Consider the following 14,611-nt stretch of genomic DNA (forward strand, 5'->3'; position numbering starts at 1 on the left):
ATATTAATTCTTAGATTGCTTAAAATATTACTGTACATAATAGGCTAACAACGGCCCATGATGACAGTCAAGAGATAAATGAATGAATAATAGAATACTATTATATTGAAAAGGAATTGATTTAGATACACTATGTTTAGGTCTTTTTAATCATGAATCATGTTTCATATACATCTGTCTACTTTTCCAAGGCTCGGCATGGCCAGGTGGTTAGGGTGCTCGACTTGCAATCTGAGTTCGAATCCCCGTCCCACAAAACATGCTTGCCCTTTCAGCCGTGGGGGCGTTATAATGTGACGGTCAAGCCCACTATTAGTTGGTAAATGAGTAGTCCAAGAGTTGGTGGTGATGACTAGCTGCCTTCCCTCTAGTCTTACACTGCTAAAGTAGGGATGGCTAGTGCAGATAGCCCTCGTGTAGCTTTGCGCGAAATACAAAAACAAACAAATACTTTTACAACAACTTCTTGGGGAATATTCATATCTGGTAATTGTTCCACAATTTTTTTCCATCCATTAGGATTAAAATTATTTTGTTTTTATAGAACATTGTTGATTAGGTCGATTATGTTACTGTTTGGGATGGATCTTCAACTAATCATTAATTCTCATAGATCATTCTACGTTAGATTCCCACTGGAATCTATCAAGTTTAATAGGATTTCAACATTAGTTTTATAGTTCTGAGGAATGCTGTCGATGATCTCTGAATTTTCAAGAGTTGGTGATTCTATTTTAATTATAATGTGTTCCATGACCTGCGAATTAAAAGTCTGATGATGTTATTGCAGATGGTTTATCATCTTTGCTTTATTGTTTATGGGTAACATATCATTTTGTGTGACAAAATTCATATCATTATCTATACAGTTTAAAACTTTATGTACTGGTCTTTCATAATCTTTGGGTTAAGAAAGTGAGAAAATAGAATCATTCGTTTTGTGTTTCATATTTTTTAAATTCCAACAGTTTTACCAATAGCTTGTCCTGCCAAACCACCAAATAATGAAAGTATTGGTGCTAGAAGTAATGGTAGAAACCTTTCTTTCTGATTAGTAAGTTTTTTTTTTTCTGTTTAACTGATGCTTTCTTGATAGCTAACTCTCCCGATAATGGCATGTATCATTTAAAGTTTCTGCTTTTGTATGTTCGTTATGGGAATATTACCTTGTAAAACGTCTAAAGTACATTAACAAATGCACATAATAAAATCATTTTTAGCTCCGACAATTATTCCTTTAATCTGTTTATCTGTAGCTTTGGGTAATGCTTGGAGTAACTCATGATGTTCTTTAACCCTGTCATGATGAATAAATGAGAAGAGATTGTAAGTACAACATTTAAAAACTATTCATACATCCATTTAAATATAACATCTACTTTGTTTTTACACTACAATGATAATGATTGTTAATATTAAATAGATAGGATAGAGTCGATTTTGTAAGTTGATTAACTCTGCAGCATCCAAACAGTTCCAGGTTATAACCAGGAATTGTCAGCAGACTTTTCAATATCTTGGTTTTCAATCTCCCTTTTGACAAATAGTGGTAAAGTTCTCTCTCACAATTTAGCCACAATCCACTGGTAGAGATAGTCAATGTTTCCAGTTTTTCATGGGGTGTGATGAATGTACCATGTCACTAATATACTGATGACAATTTATATCTGAAAGATATTCTATCGAAAGTGGTTGTTTAAGCAAAAATACACCTATATATCCAGTGACTAAACATTTGAATGCTAGTTCTTTAATTACATATGGTCTTCCCTTCAGATAAAATCCTTCTAGCTCTATCATGGTTGCAGTCATGATAATAACTGAGTATATATTCCATGAAACATCAGTTTAAACTTACTTTTATACATACACTATGACTTTACCTTCAGGAAATAGACCTATCCTCAGGTGCAAATACTCAGCCGTTTGACGTTTCAAATTGATGAGTAAGTAACTATAATATATGGTTGTCTCATTGCATCTTGATAAGGTTCTGTGAAGTACTTGACACATGCTGGAAACATTTGTCCTGCTAAAATATTCAACTAGGATTTTCTCTGACTTTCTTGAACAATATAATGTATTGTAAATTCAAACTAATATTACACATTTCTCTACCCTGATGAAATAGATTTTGTACACTATAAAACACTGATCAATTCAAATAATAATCTTACATGTGTAAAAAGTTGAGACACTCGTTTATTTTCTCCATTTTCACTTATAAAATCATCAATGATGAAATGATTTGGTTTATCAGACTGTACATAATCATGATATTTTTAAAGCAATCCTTCAACAAACTAAATTCTAGAAATACTTTGCACCACTTCAGTGCATAGAGGTTTAAATTCATTATAAAACCACACTATATTTTCAGGAATAGGATTGATAACATCATGAAGTTAAAATTTTGCTTACAGACTGTGATTTACCACTTCCTGTTGAACCTGACACTAAAAACATAAAAGGGTGTTGTAGATGGTTATACATCTCAAACTTTAATGAGAAATAAATGAAACAGAACTTCCCTAATATAGATCTGAAAATCATGTTTGAACACATTTGGGATCTTCTCCCAAGGCCCTGCACATTCTTCCTTTTCAGTCCATAGACCATGATGAGAAGTTTGTTCCATTAGATGAAAAATTCAACATCCATATGGTAGAGCATTGAAGTCTGGAAGGATGTGTTGTTTAGTGTAAACTAGATAATAATTCTTGTTTTTCTTATTTGTTATAAATGGTCTGAGTTTTTAAATTTCTACATATCTTCTTAGCATTTGTTACCATTATCAGATGCTGAAAAGGATTGAAGATATTTGATATTTTATACTCTTCACTGTTGAGAAGTTAAATTTCTAACTGTTGATAAAATTAAGGGTAAACCCTCTAAATTTACAACAAAACTTCTCATCATCATGTAAGTATCCATAGTTCTTTGGATAATCACTGACCCACAATGTGACGACCATTGAGCTTGTCTATAAATTCACCAAGATAATGTAAACAATACTGTCTGTTTTGTAATATCTTCTCAAGCATATGGTATAATTTCTTATGAGTGTGAGCAGTGTTGAAAGCTACCAGAAAGATGTTGGTTTGGTCTTTCTAGGGCAGATACTCATGTTTATGTTTCCAATGAAGAGTAATTACTACATCATTAACTGAAGTAACATCTGTTATTACTTAGCATTATTGTTCATTAAAAAATGATACCCTTTAACAGATGTTACATATGTAAGTTGTGATTCTCCTCAGACATACCTCAACGTCCCCAAAATGAATTAAAACAAAGTTTTGCAACTGACCTTTTTCCTGTATTAAAAGCTATGTCTTCTGAGGTCAGTTGTACTCATTCATTTTCAGCATACTGAGCAATGAAATTATGCTTTGTCTGCAATGATAAATAGTGAGAGGGTCATCCAGAACTTTCCTGCTTTATTTTAAGAAAAGTATCAAGATAATTCTTAAATTTCTGAATTTAATGGGAAAGTGGTAAATCTCGTGTATTTTCATTATCTGGTAGCCACACTCAACTGCTTTTTTCACTGATGAAAGCTCTCTCATTATCACATTGGTTACATGGTAGTAGTGATCTTGGGAAAAGTTAATTTGCCATTACTTCTAAAATGTAAAACAGGATGGTAGAGTTTCCTTGGGGCTAGAATTTTACATGTCATAAAACCAAAATAATTTTTTTTAATCAGTTAAATTTGTTGTTATGATGTCCAATCAGATCATCACAGTACTTGTTCATCTGTGAATATAGGGATGAAAAGTCTATGTACTTGATCTTTTCTCCTTCCTTTACATCCTTTGCATCGACTCTTCCTCCATAGAAGGTATTTGTATATCCAAGCAGGAAACTACTGTGTTGTTCCCAAGGAAATTAATCAAGTCAAAATCGTTAGCCTTATCTTCTTAATTTCCTGTTGCAATATGAATATGACCTTGTACCCCTGAGCTTGGAGATTTTGTTGCTGTCTTTCTAAGGTACACTATCTAGCAAACCACATGGGTCCATTTAGAAGTACATGCCATGTATCAGAATCATAACATGTATTACAGCTATAGTAATAACATCCATAAAATTCATAGACTGCAGAATATGTTCTTTACAGAAACCGTTTACTCTATAATTCAAGATTTTGTTTCTCACCACCATTAAGTCATGTGAGATCTTGACCCCCCCCTCAGATATCTGTATTTGAAATGGATAATTACCTGGCTATAACTGTTGGATGTAAAATATTCATGGTTAGGTATGATACCTATCAACTGTGGTGGTATAAATTTACTTCTGTATACAGACATGCATATAGAAGTAATGGTTGTGTACCTGAAGCAGTCTATGTTACTAGTTGTGAGAAAACTTTTCACTGAATTGAAGACAGCTCTGTCGAAGTATGTCTACATCTGATTGGCAATACCTAAAGACAGAATAATAAATATAACTTTCAACCCAATTTTATGAGAATAACTTTCAAAGTATAAGAGTAAATATAATAAATGTAAATAATGATAGCATTATTTTCTTACCTGTACATCTATTTTTGAAAGTCAAAGATGTACCCTTCCTCTCGTCACTGACAGTGCCAGTCAAGGAATTTTCATCTTATGAGTGCTGACTTGATGTCGGGTAAGTAAAGGCTGGCATCTGGTATAGGTCCTTGATACTCTTTGATTTTTAGTTGAAAAGGTGCAGAAAATATTCTTTCTGCAGGCTTTCTAGACTAGAAGTTTTAAGAAATAATGATAAAGCCACAAGTATGAAATTATAACTGTCATTGATTCTAATTTTCAGACTTTTAACAGTTTTAACGATATTTTTCCTCCATTTATGATAAGGTCAAGCATTATCTCTTGACAAATAAAATAATTCAGAATAAAATTCCCATCAAGACCTTTCATGCAATGAGCTATAACAGTTTAATTCTAATGCTTTTTCGAAAATAAGAATTTACAAATTTGTCAGACAAATTCTGACCTTTAAAAACAGTTTCCTTACCATTAAAATCATGGACCACACAGTAATTCACCCCATGCATTCTGGTTTCCTTGCCAGTCTCAAAATTAAAAATAAATCTTTATTAGATGAATCTTTGATGTCATTATTCTGGAGAAAACAAATGATTTACCTCTTATGCATTTTATTTTACTACATTGATGAAAATCTCGTTATGTTTTTTTTTCTGTCAATAACAACAAAACATTTTTTACATCAATAAAAATTATCACATTAAGATACTGTTTGTTTTTTATTCTTGTTTTATGTCTGCTGTAACAGTTGGTCAATTTACAAAAGATGTTACAATCAGCACAAACTATGGGTTGACCTTTCGAACTTTCATTACTGTAACAAACATTACAATAACCGAAACAATGACGTTTATTTAAAGTATCATAATGTGAACAATAATAACCTATCCTGAGGAAACCCTTCATTGAAGTAATAACATCAAAGTGATTATCATGACACCATAGGAATATCTTTTCATGACATGAATGACCTATATATATATCATATATCAAAATTGTCTGAAAAGAATATGTGAATTTGAATGTTTAGATCATTATTCGTTATATAAATAACTGTTTTTTTTAAGTCCATCAAGACTAATGTTCTATAACTTGTATTCACTGTTACTAACAGGCAATTCCAATGTAGTGAACTCAAATTTAAATAATTCATTTAATACTATGTCCTTTTTACTCTGTTTGACTTTTTAATGCTGGTTAAGGTCATTTTGGTTCAATACAAGTTCCTTATTTTGTTAACAAATACTCATTGGTTTATCCATATAATTACAATAAACACAAACCCTAACTTTATCTCTGTTGTTTAAATAACTTATTGTCTCATCCAATTTGTTCTGAATATTCTGATTGAGTGTGTTCATAATGTTTGTAAGTGGCTGTCCATATGACTTAGGATGAAATGATACGTTGTATGTTGTGACAATTGCATTGTACTTTTTAACTCTCTTATTCCCTGTTTTTAACAACAAATTTTCTGACTTCTTAACCCCCAGTGGCTCAATGGTATGCCTACAGATTTATAACACTAAAATCAGGGTTTCAATACTCGTGGTGGGCAGAGCACAGATAGCCCATTGTGAAGCTTTGTGCTTAACAAAAACAAATCAAACCGTCTTCCTTGTGGGAATGTTCAACAAAAATCTGCAAAAGACAGAAAAATAATAAGTATTTGTATAAGTGTAGAAAAACGTATTAATTAATATCATTTTTAAAAAGATATGAAAGAAACTTACAGTATTCAGACATGCAAATATTTACCTTTGCAAAAACGTTGAAAACTTATCCCTTCTTCCTTAGATGTACGCTTGACACTTCAGGAAGTCTGCATGTCTGTAAAGGAAAGAAGTAAATGCGATCATCTTGTACAAGTGTAGAAAATTGTATTAATCAATATAATTTTGTAAATGATATGAAAACAACTTACAGTATTCAGAGCCCCTAAGTTCTAAGTCTCTTCAACAGTTAGAGGCCACAGAAGGAAGTAAATTCCACCTAATTGCAGACATGCATTTCTTTCTAATTTCTTTAGCTTGTCATAGCTCATGGATAATGGGACCATATCCTACATAAATACACAAATATAAGTAATGTATCTTGATTACATGTTATCAGTACTGAAAGAGCTCTGTAATAGTACTTGTTTCATTTAGTTCAGGAATATATTTAAAACATAGAATAAATAATACTTACACTAGGTGAGTTGTTCATAATTATTGCTAGTAGAACTATAAGATACTGTAGTTGCATTGTAGACTGATATGACTACAGTTTATATAGGGATGAGTGATCCAGATTTGACTGCTTGCTATATATTGTGAAATAGACTTGGTCATCTCAAGACTGACCTTGGATCATTAGCTATATGGCTGTCTATGACCTCAACTTGTTCTATTGTCATGCAATATTTGAAAACAATGTGTATTAGATTTAATCTGATATATAACAATACTGATTTTGAAATGACAATTTGTATAATTTTTTAAGTGAAAGGATTATACAAGTTACCGCAACATTGTTTCAAAATGTATATCTGTTTTGAAAGATATGAAAAATTACATTTTCTGAGTCTGAAACATCAAAATATGATCATCAATGAGCAATTATCTATTATAACATGGGATTGGAAGATTCTAAGTATTTAAAAAAGAATAAAATTAGACTTTGAAAAATCAATACCTAACATAAGCAAACTAATTTTAATGAATTATGAGAAAACAATACATTTAAAGGAGTGCTATGTATAAACACATATGTAGGTAATGAATGATGCAAATTTCAGACTATATATGACCTGTTATATATTATCAGAATAATTCAGCATTAGGCCTAATGTTCTAATCTATCAAGAAACAAGATTTGTGAAAAATTTTCTACAGAAGGGTAAGAATAATATTTCTACAACAGTAATTTTTAAACAGTTATTTACATAGATCCTTTAAACTTTAGTGGAACAAATAGATACATTAACTTATGAAGCTAAACATGAGATTTAAATTAATTAGAAGTTTAAATAATTATGTTATGAAAAATCCATCTTTTTTCAGGAGGATAAGTGTAAAAATATGCTATGCAAGTTATATATAGAAGTGAAAGCAATAAAACTAATGTATTAGCAAAGTGTTTTATACTTGTAAAAGTATGTAAGGTAAATTATTGGCAATAATATTTGCATCATTCAAATAATGGATAAATTACGATAGTGTATATGATAACATAGTTGTCAGTAGGTGCTGGCACATGGGGCCTATACCCAAATTCTATTTTACAGTGCCCTAAGTCATCAGTTGGTGTCTTGGAAAACCAGAATTAAAATCATGATTGATATCATACTGAAATGCAAAAAATTCCTGCGTTTATGGACTCGAGCCTTGAATCTATAAAATACCTAGTGATGCCTTTGTATGATAAAAACTGCCATATGTAATATACTATGTTATACTAAGTGTCTCATTGAAATAATGGATAAGATAAGATAGTATGTGTGATACAAACTGACATACACAATGCTATATTTGTCTCATTAAAATAGTGGTTTTATTTCTAACTTTTTTAGGACATATATTCAAATATAGACTAAAATGTTGATGATGTAATCACATGTTGAGACATCCTATGATGAGATCATTCTATCGAACTATCCATTAATAGAAACATCATCTGCCTAGACAAACCCTATTCTTGATAATATCATCCATCTATAGAAACATTGCCCTTAGTAACACAATCCACTTAGCAACACCACCCAACTTTGCAGAACATTTGCAATTAAACATATAAATGAAAACTATAAACACAAATTGAGAGAAGTTTAAATCTGTATGCAGTCCTATAGGAGTATAGTAACACTATCTGCCAATAGAAACACCGTCCACTTTTGTAAAACATACTAAATATGCCTAGTAAGATAAACCACCTAATAACACCAACTGCCTATAAAACATTAGTAATAGCATCCTCCTATAGTAACAGACCTTCTTGTATCAAACTATATCATCCGTCCCCTAATAACACTCCCTCTGATATCACTTCGTGGATGCTCCGAGCAACAAGCTCTGTTGAGTGACACTCGAATTATGAGGTCACGTGAAATATCCTAGCAACATGCTCTCTGGTAGTATACAACTTCCATCAACAAGTTTCATGACAGCATGAAAATTTTCACCTGTCAAGTGTTATGGTAGCCTAGCAATATACCCCTAGCAATGCATCACTTCGTGAAACTATTTCATCATTGTCTCTACCCCTCCCCTGAGGCAGCCAATCACACTGTAGTGTCTAGGGTATTCCCCTAGCTACTGCCTACCCCAAGTTTTAGAAGTAATACTAGGTACACAGTAGCAAAGTTAAATATAAATATATAAAATTTACAATAGTTAATGACAACCTAGGAAATAATTTTGTTTAGAGAATTAGAATCTAATTTAGCATTAAAAGCAATATTAGAAGAAACACAATCCGGCAGAAGAAGTCAGGATTAACTATCAGGTAATTGCAACAACATATAGATAACTTAAAAGCAAAATCTGAGAAGAAGAAAGTTGATAAATGGAAACTGATGAATATGATACTAATAATAATATTTGTAAACATACTGTTATATTGATCACGTGATAACTTAGCAGTTTTCACATTGTTGAAACTTAATGGCCTAACCAAATTCAGAAAAAGAATGCCAAGAAAGATAATAAAATATTTATATATTCTGAGATAACCAAAGTAGTTCAACTAAATGACTTAGAAAAATATAATTTGAATTAATAGGAAGAGAGATTGAGTAGAAATGAAACAAAATTTTCTAATCTAAATATCAATGGACGAGGGTAACTGATCATAAAACAGATGTATGAATTTGAAACTTATTACAAAAAATTCGATTATATATAGATTAATTGGCAGATAGGAAAGTAAGGAGGAAAGAGGAGCTAGACTGAGACAATAAGAGAATGACAGACTGATGATATATCAACTAACTCTGGAAACTATATAAGAAAGCTGTGAGCTATGATAATGAGAGTCCAGAAGTTTGAGAGCAATAAAAAAAAGAATATATATATATATATACGAAGTAACATTAACAAGCCACAAAAAGGCGAGGAAATAAATAATCAATGTAATAAGTAACAACAAATCAGAAAGAGACTAGATGGTGAATGCAGAATATGTGCATGTGATGCCAGTAAGAATAAGATGTGTAAGTCAATTGATATTATAGGTGTGGTGACTGTCCATTATATGAAATTATAAAGTAACAACAGAGACAAATGCTACCATAAAGGTGGAAGGTTTACACATCATAGACAGTTACATGATCAAGAAGTTTGCTCTTAAGTTAAGTTTTTCATCATGGGATGAAACCTACCTATTCAAATCACCTTATCCTGAGAGAAGCTTAAGTGACAAAGATTGATGATAGGTCAAATAGACTATTGCATTCTTCATAACTTGGACCTGGAATGAGGGAGCATGTTTGAATGCAGGCATTTTTAGCATCTGTGTGGATCTGAACCAAGAATGCACAAAAATGTACATGAAAGTCTTAGAGAAAGCCAATTTTTTAAGAAACATAATTCATAGACTTTACAACAATGTAGACGATTGGAATTGCCAGCTTATAGACAGTTATTAGTTCCTCTGATAGTATAGGAACATCATACAATTCCCAATCATCAATGTTGTGTGTCAAAAATAAATGTACTGTACCAGTGGTTAAGAACCCTGTCACTCAATGAATCAGTTGTGTATGGAAGAATTTTAGTTTTAAGAGACTATTTATTTATATCATGTAGAAATCATGGCTATCCAAAGTACATTTTTTATGTTTTGAGAAATCTATAAATTCCAGGGTTTTTCTTGCATGTTGAAAGAAATACAAGTTTGTTATGTGAAGGTGCATTATCATCTTTAAACAGTTACTTTATGAACAAATTAATGACCAATAGTGTTAGTAAATACTAATGTGATGAATAACAACAGTCAAAGAATCAGATTACTTAACCCTATGACTACTGGGTCCCAACATTGTAGTGACCTAACACTATCATTATATTCGTTCCAAAAATAAAACTAGTGGATGAACTTTGGCAAGATCTTTCCTAAAAGTATGTAGTTTCAGAAAAATATAATATTTAATTTTGATTTTTTCTACTATTTCTAATAAAAAATGCATTATTTAATGTAGTTATTTGCAATCAGACTCTGAATATTTCACCTGAAAGGTGATTTTCATGTTAAGTATGAAAATACTGTTTATTATCTTACAGTTTTCACATTTGATTTGCATAATCTCTAGAGCCTTGTAAATGAATATCAAAATTTTTTTAAAGAAGATTTATATATTTTATGTTCCATTTTCTCTGTGATATAACTAACTCTAGCTATTATCATCAATGTACAGTGCAATGAAATGTATAAAATTAAGAAATAGAAATATGTACATACCTTTCAACTCTTCATTGAATCACCTTAGAATATCTTCTTTGGGTCATATGTATAGTTTCACGTCTTTACATTTTCACTTATGATATATCTTTAATGTTTTATTTTCCTTTTCTATTCTTTATCACTGATTATTTATGTCAACAGGTGCCTGCAGGTGATATAACATTATCTTTGGCAGAGACAGTTTAACCTCCAGCGAATTTTGTTGTGATCGCTTAGTTAGGTAACACTTCTTGAGAGAGGCTAAGAATAGAATAAGTTTGAAAAATCACTAAACCTTTCAAATACGAATATTAAAACCTAAATAATATATAATTAACTACAATATAAAAGTAAAACCTAAATGCAATTTAACTGTCTAACAAACTAATATTTATAAGGTGAGAAAAAATAGCCAGGTGCGAGGGACAATGATCTCCAACAATGTACTTAGCAATTTTACATCTTTGTAGTCAATGTTTACATCAAGATAGGTTATAGATAATACATGAGAAATATACTGTAAAATATTCTCTTTCTATTGGTTATAAACATGCCATTCAAATCTGATCTGTTGCTAAGCAACAGCCCTTTCTAATTTTATGTGGGCGTGGCTCCTACTGGTGTGAGAGAACTTTTACAATGCCATTCTTGGAACTGACTTCTTGGAATTTGACTAAGTTAGTGGTAAACATGCAGTATATGTGTGTACTTTGACTGTTTGGGCAAAACCTGTACTATGGCACAGTAAATTTGAAAATGAAGAAAGAAAAATTAAGATATTTTTAACTGTGCGAAAACAAAACTGAAGTTTTAATTAATGCATTAAATGTTTCTTTTGAAATAAAGGATTAAAAACAATATAAAGCTTTAAATTATAACGTTATTCTTAGTTCATTAAAATACATTGATAGTAAAGTGGTTTAATTAAATTTAACTCAGTAACATTTTGTGACATGAGATAAATTTAAAGTGTGTGCCGCGTCTTATAGGGTTAACCACATATGTTTATTTAAGGGTGAGACTTGAAACTGGAAGTTAATAATGCAGTTATGTTATTGCTGTAATTTTTTTTTATTAAATCAACAAAGTTGATTGGATGTTTATTAAAAATGAGACAAACTCCAGGAAATAAATGATCGATTATATATCCTCTCTGGGAAGAAGTTCTTTGACAAAGAAAACAGTGGAACTATGAAAAGAAACTAGAGCTCTAAAGGCAAGATGTTGCAACTGGAAAGACACATGCAAGGCCAGAGGTCGAGAAGCCCGGGTCTGGTAATTGCAGTTGATATATTCAAGGAGACATGCTGAATTCTAAAAAACAGTTAACCTAGAGGTTTTGTGGCATGTGCAAAATAGTTAAATAATTTGTTGAATGAAGTAATAGAATTGTTATTGGATGTTTAAAAAAAAACCCTCAAAGAATAACGATCTATGATAGACTGATTTCATGTAATGTTAACAGTCAGAATTTTGTGATAATCAAAGCCTCCATCTGAATTCTTATTCTTTATGTAAATTTCCTTGAGTTGTTGGTTTGTGCACTCACAATTACATATCTTTGTTTTAAATGAATACTATTTGTAGCAAATGAGGTAACAACCCTGATCTACATCCTTACACTTAGATCTGTATAAATCTCTCTCGACTATAGTTGGAGCATGGGCAGTGTCAATAAGAGAATAATCTTTTGCCCCGTTGGTATACAAATAAATACTTTTTCTGGTTATACATCAGTAAACCTTTTGCTCAGAAGAACCAAAACTGAAGGTACTCTGTAATGGGGGACATCCTGATATCAATGTTTTACTCTTCATGACTTAAGTATAGTCAGTTGTATTACTCCTTGGACCCAACATCTTGTTGTATATTGGTGATACAACACTTTTCACCATATCAACTTCCAATATTGAACCAAAAGATTACAAAAGTCAATAATATTTTGACTGATCATTACCAATGTACTTTCTAGCTTCACCTCACTATTTCAGCCATAGAATTAACTTAATTATTTAATAAGCTAAACAAATTTTCTCCACTTTTTCTTGGTCTAAGAGAGAAATTAGTTTAATGTCATTTCAATATTTCTAACTAGAGTATATTTTTAATACAAAGACTGGATGTGGATACTCAGAAAAAGGCAATATCTAATCATTTTCATTTAGAGGTTATTAATATTTCCATAAAGTTTTCTGGGTGAGTGTGATTTTGTATAAGTATATTTCATATAGCTGTTATATGTGATACTGCTGGTTTTCAAAATGCAAGTTCTAAGGGTTAATGTTCTGTTTAACTAGAGTAAATATATGTTATAGCCTTATAAGTGATATAAAGTAATGGAAATAAGTATGGAAACACCCAAGTGATACACTTGCACGAGTCACAAACAACATGCAATGGGAACTAGATGATGAATTTATTAATGGTGCAGAATAATACCAAGAAAATACACATGAAAAGTGAATATGATGTACAATGCTCTTGTATGTGAGCTTTCTGCTCTACACAAAGCATTACATTTTGTTTTCATGCTGAAATGAAAATTATCAATGTACAATTGTGTAATATTGCTGCAAATGTCTTGCATTACTCTCTCCAATTCAGCCAAGGTGTTTACTTGTCTTTTGACATCACCACTTTTAATGTAAATCCATACAGCTTGAAGAATGCCCATACTGGGACTTTCCAGAGAACAAGCCATAATTATGAATGTTTCCTAGGTCTCTTTACTGTTAATAATTATTTTACCACATTTTATTAACATTTTGGTTAGTAGCAAAGACAACAATGAGGAGGGTGCCCAAACAAGAGCAAAGCCACTGGAGAACCTGAAGATTGAGGGACAACTCCATGGAAAGAATCTTGTTGGACCCCAAGAGACAATCTGTGACAAGATTCAGGGCACCTGGAAAGTGACAAGCCACCAGTTAGACTTGTAGAGAATGGGCCCAGAAAAAGCAGATAAGGTTGTGGAAACTTGAGTACCCTCTGGTGATGGATATAGGAAACCACATTTGAGTTGTCCTTATGGATCATAACTAATTGTACATGCACAACTGCAAAAAAATGACCCAAAGTTTGACAAACTATAAAGAGATCTGGTGACCATCAACCTGAAATTTCCAAAGAGTTTATACAGATACCTTATCTCCTAGAGCAGTGTTCCCAAACTTTTTTAGCTTATGGAACACTACACTAGACACATGAAATATCAATGTAGAGGGTATGTTGTGCATGCAGCCCTCTAGATTTGTATATTATTCATTTATTTATTTAATCAAATTACATATTAACGAATTTTTTACATTTTTATGCAAATATATTTCAAGTACAAACCTCTAGACTAAGATATTATGTGTAATAGATATGGCATCTTTTATTAAAATTTAAAATCATTATTTTCTCACGGAGCACCTTTCAATCTCAAACGAAACACCAGTGTTGCATGGAACGTAGTTTGGGAAATGCTGCCATAGGGGAATCCTTTTGAAAGATGATGGAGATCTGGACAAGGAGGAGGAAGAGGAACACTTTCATGGTACTGGTTCTGCTGAGCTACCTGGCGAGATTTGTGTGCAGTGAAAATGAATGAGGAAGGACAAGAAATCCTGAGAGGTTCCACTGACCATGCAGAATTCACTGTAAACAGC

The 14,611-nt window shown here is 31.7% G+C and overlaps 1 long non-coding RNA gene across 6 annotated transcripts in view; it reads right to left on the reverse strand.

The window, feature by feature from the left end:
• Window positions 1-2,173: 2,173 nt before the first annotated feature.
• The window catches only part of LOC106473719, an 18,166-nt gene continuing 5,728 nt past the window's right edge, over window positions 2,174-14,611 (reverse strand). The window contains exons 1-7 of one of the 6 annotated variants that reach the window (XR_002613758.1): window positions 14,105-14,162; window positions 10,980-11,222; window positions 6,466-6,603; window positions 6,275-6,371; window positions 5,011-5,068; window positions 4,542-4,735; window positions 2,174-4,432 (exon numbers count right to left, since the gene is read on the reverse strand). This is a non-coding gene — a long non-coding RNA (uncharacterized LOC106473719). Of the gene's footprint in view, window positions 4,433-4,541; window positions 4,736-5,010; window positions 5,119-6,274; window positions 6,372-6,465; window positions 6,604-10,979; window positions 11,223-12,582; window positions 14,064-14,104; window positions 14,163-14,611 lie in introns of those variants that run through there. The other 5 variants (XR_002613759.1, XR_001291699.2, XR_002613756.1 and 2 more) reach the window with 5 other exon arrangements.

The sequence above is a fragment of the Limulus polyphemus genome, unplaced genomic scaffold, assembly GCF_000517525.1.
Source record: "Limulus polyphemus unplaced genomic scaffold, Limulus_polyphemus-2.1.2 Scaffold6437, whole genome shotgun sequence".
In the NCBI taxonomy this organism is placed as follows: Eukaryota; Metazoa; Arthropoda; class Merostomata; order Xiphosura; family Limulidae; genus Limulus; species Limulus polyphemus.